The sequence below is a fragment of the Triticum urartu genome, chromosome 7A, assembly GCF_056163025.1.
Source record: "Triticum urartu cultivar PI428250 chromosome 7A, HENAU_Tu73, whole genome shotgun sequence".
NCBI classification, from domain to species: domain Eukaryota; kingdom Viridiplantae; phylum Streptophyta; class Magnoliopsida; order Poales; family Poaceae; genus Triticum; species Triticum urartu.
In genome coordinates this window covers 514,032,680-514,036,756 of record NC_141879.1, presented here as the reverse complement: position 1 = coordinate 514,036,756, position 4,077 = coordinate 514,032,680, and positions in this window count along the sequence as shown.

The window sequence follows — 4,077 nt, the reverse complement described above, 5'->3', positions numbered from 1 at the left end:
CGCCTCGCCCCGCGCCGCGCCGCCTCACCCCGCGCCGCGCCGCCCTGCCGCGGCCTCGCCGCCGCCCCGCTGCCCGAGGTAGCCGCCGTCGCCGGCGGTTTTCCTCAGAAAACCGCCCGGTTTTTTTAGATCTGCTTTTTTTATTAGAACAGTTTTTTTACGGTTTAGTTATTTAGCGAGCGTTCGCTCGTTCGTTCATTTTAACGAATGTGTTCGTCGGTTAGATCCAGATAACGAACGTTCGTTCGTTAATCAGTTCGTCGTTTTTCTTTTTCTCGGATTTTCCGCGATTATTTCTGATCGTGATTTCTGATCCGATTTTCGTTTTAGTATAAGTTTTCGCTCGTTTATCGGAATCAGGCGATTCAAGCGCCTGGAGTTTTGTCTCGAACCCCTTTCCATTTAACCAACTTAAACAAGTTTTTGCTTCTGTAAAAATTGCCTTAGATCCAGAATAGTAAACAAAGCCTGTTTCTTTTGCTGTTTGTCTTTCGTTGCTTTGTTTGTTTTGATTCTTTTTGCCAACCGGAGTTCTTAAGTTGAACTTTCTGGTTAGATCTCTTATTTGAGTTTTACCTGTGCTTTAGTTGAGTACTTATTGTGTGTTTGTTTGTTTGCGATAGAGTACTCGGAGTGCGCCGCTTGTTACTTTGAATCGCTAGGTTTCCCGGATCATCAGCAAGGCAAGTAACACTTTGATCATACCTCCTACTACCCAGTTTTATTGCATTAGATCAATCCTCTCACATTGCATGATTAGGATCTAATTAAATTGTGGGTTTGGGGAGTAGTTGAGGTAGAACCTATTACCTGTTTATCATCAAACCTTTGGGATTTACTCTACGTTTGCTTATTATTGCTATGCTATGCTAGTAGACGTGGATTGGGTGAGTGTATCCATGACAGATGTGAGCTTTGTTAATTAATGATTTATTTAAGGTGGCAACCTAAACACACATCTGGGTGGATTGAGGCACCTAGGTATTCCAGCGATTGCATGTTTTCTTTTGGACCGCCACCCAGGCTCAAAGGGATCATGAGATTATTCATACTAGAAACTTCCGTGTGCAGCCACAAGCTATTATGGGCTCTAGCATAGTTGACTAAGTCGTGCGAACTCTTACAGTGGTAGACTAGCAGATGTAGGGGATGTAGGTTGGTACGGTCTACCCGTTCGTAAGGTGCTAGCGCTTCTGAAAGACTATGTCTCGGTCATCCGTTTCTCAAACAACATGCAATGCGAGAAAACCAACGGAGGAGATCGAGTCTTGTGGGGAAAAGTGCACAAACCTCTGCAGAGTGTATAAACTAATCATGGTTAGCCATGTCCCCGGTTATGGACATCTTGAGTATCTAGTACCTGGATTATCATGTGAATCTCAACATGTTACTCTAAAATTAATTTTGTTGGGTTTGTTTAATGATGATGTTTAATTGGGATTGAGAATGCTGTCAACCATTCTCAATGTTTAACAACCACCCTGATAGTTAAATAAATTTATTCCTTTGCAGTAGGGAAAATTTGGCTTTACACAAAACTGTAACCATAGAGCTTTCCACCAGCCAAATATGCATGTAGAATAGCTGTTTCTTTCCATTACTCTCTATGTGTTACATTGCCAGCATATTCCATGTCCTGGCCCGTTTTCGGGCTGCAACGTTAATGTTGTAGACTTTTCAGACGACGATTAAGGTGTTTTAGGTCGTGGTTCTATACTCAGTGATGTCGTTGGAGTTGATGGACTCACTTATCTTCCAAGCCTTCCGCTGTTATCGTTATTAGATGGCCTTAAGCCATATTTATTGTAATATGTTCTCTTTTGAGACACTCGATGTAATAAGTGTGTGATTGCTACTCTGCTATAAATCCTTCAAGTAATGTGTGGTGTCAGCATTACTGATCCAGGGATGACACCGGAGCACAGAGATTGGACCGTTTGAGGTCTGGTCGCTACAAGATGGTATCAGAGCCAGGTTGATTGTAGGACACGACCACTAAGCTAAAGACCTAGATCACTACTCACTCTCTTCTCTTTTGACCTCTCATCTTTTCTACTCTTTTAGGATGGCGGATGCAAGGAACAAGTTCACTCAACTGGATGAAGATACACCCTTTGGACGTCACTTGAAGGAAGTTACTAGATACCTGAACATAGGAGTACCAAGCTTCACCGGAACCTACAACACCACTCTACCTGAAGAAGAGCGCTGGATGATTCAAGTTCAAGTTCCAGGAAGGACATTCATGCCAGTCACTGAGCCCATAGAGTTTTCTTTTGATGCGCCAACTTGGAGTCTAGGAAAGAGCATGGCAGCTCACATCGCCATGGGACGTATTGGAGAAGTCTACCGCAATGATCTCAAGGATATTATCTACCAGATTTGTGGGTGCCGAGATGAGCACTGGGAGATGATCAGCACCAGAAGGGATAGATCAGTTGCAGCTTTTATCCAGGAGTTAAACCAGCACATTCGACGTCAGGAGAACCAGATGTGCGCCGACATGATAGACCCGAAGAAGGCAAAGACAAGAATCAAGGAACTGGAGGAAGAACTCAAGGCTACACGTGAAGATTTTGAAGAAGAAATTGAAGTATTAGTGGAAAAGAATGACGATCTGATCAAGAAGATTGGAATATTCATGGGAGACCCTACACCAGTAGAAGAAGACGAAGAACCCAAGGAGATTCGCCCAGAAGACTACATCATCATCGACGACACCGACTCGGATCCAGATGATAGCGATGATGACTATGTTGATGAAGCTGGAGCAGATATCATGGAATCTGCAACCGAAGAATATTTCTAGTAGACCACCCCAACAGTAGTAGTAGTCCACCATGTAAATATAGTAGTCCGAGCACTTTTGCGATAGTTAGATCGATTGTATGCCCTTGTTTGATTGATTGAATGAAGTGAATTGTTTGCTTTTGCCTCATGTGCATATGGGTAGTGTTTTCTCGTTAGGCCCCCTCTATTCTTAAATCTCATCTTTTCTAAACCCTCAGATGCCTCCGAGACATGACCCCGGATTTACCTTTCCACCGGAGCTCACTCAGTTGATCCAGCAGCAGAACACATTGATGTAGTTACTAGTCCAGAATCAGAACCAGGGGAACAACAACAACAACCCACCACCACCACCACCTGTTGATCACTTAGCCCGTTTTCTTAGGCTGAATCCACCGGTGTTTTCCAGTAGCACCGAGCCGATAGTAGCAGATGATTGGCTCCGCAAGACAGCTAGAGAGTTGACCACAGTAGGATGCACGGATGCGGAAAAGGTGAAGTTTGCCGCACATCAGCTTGAAGGACCCGCAGCATCATGGTGGGAGAATTTCACAGCCACTTTCCCTGTCGACACTGTCACGTGGGACCAGTTTCAACAGGCTTTTCGTACTGCCCATGTTTCAGCAGGAGCTATGGCCATGAAGAAGCGAGAGTTTCGCAACTTGCATCAAGGAGGACGGACAGTTGGCCAGTATGTGGAGGACTTTAGTAAATTAGCACGTTATGCCCCAGATGACGTTGCTACGGATGCAGCTAAGCAGGAGAAGTTTCTGGAAGGACTGAATGATGAGTTGAGCATGCAGTTGATGGTAGCAACCTTCAACAACTACCAGGAGTTGGTAGATCGTGCTGTTATGATTGAAGGGAAGCAGCAGCAGATTGAGAATCGCAAGAGGAAGTATGCACAAGGGAAGTACACTTCAGGAGCTCAGCAGAAGCCACGTTTTACTCCTAGGCCGGGAGGACATTTTCAGCATACCCATGGAGGAGGAAGCTCGCACAATCACAATGGCCCCAAGAATGGTAATGGGAATGGAGGAAGCAACAGCCAGAACCGCACCCACCCATCAACCCCAGCCAAGAAAGACCTGAGCCAAGTCACTTGTTTTAAGTGCCAGAAGACCGGACATTATGCCAATGAATGTCCTGAATCCTAGAATGGAAATGGCAATGGAAGCTCTAGGAAGAAGCCGAACCCTTTCAATAGGGGACAGGTGAACCACGTTAACGTGGAGGAGGTTGAAGAGCAGCCGGATGCAGTAATCGGTAAGTTTTTGGTTAAGTCAT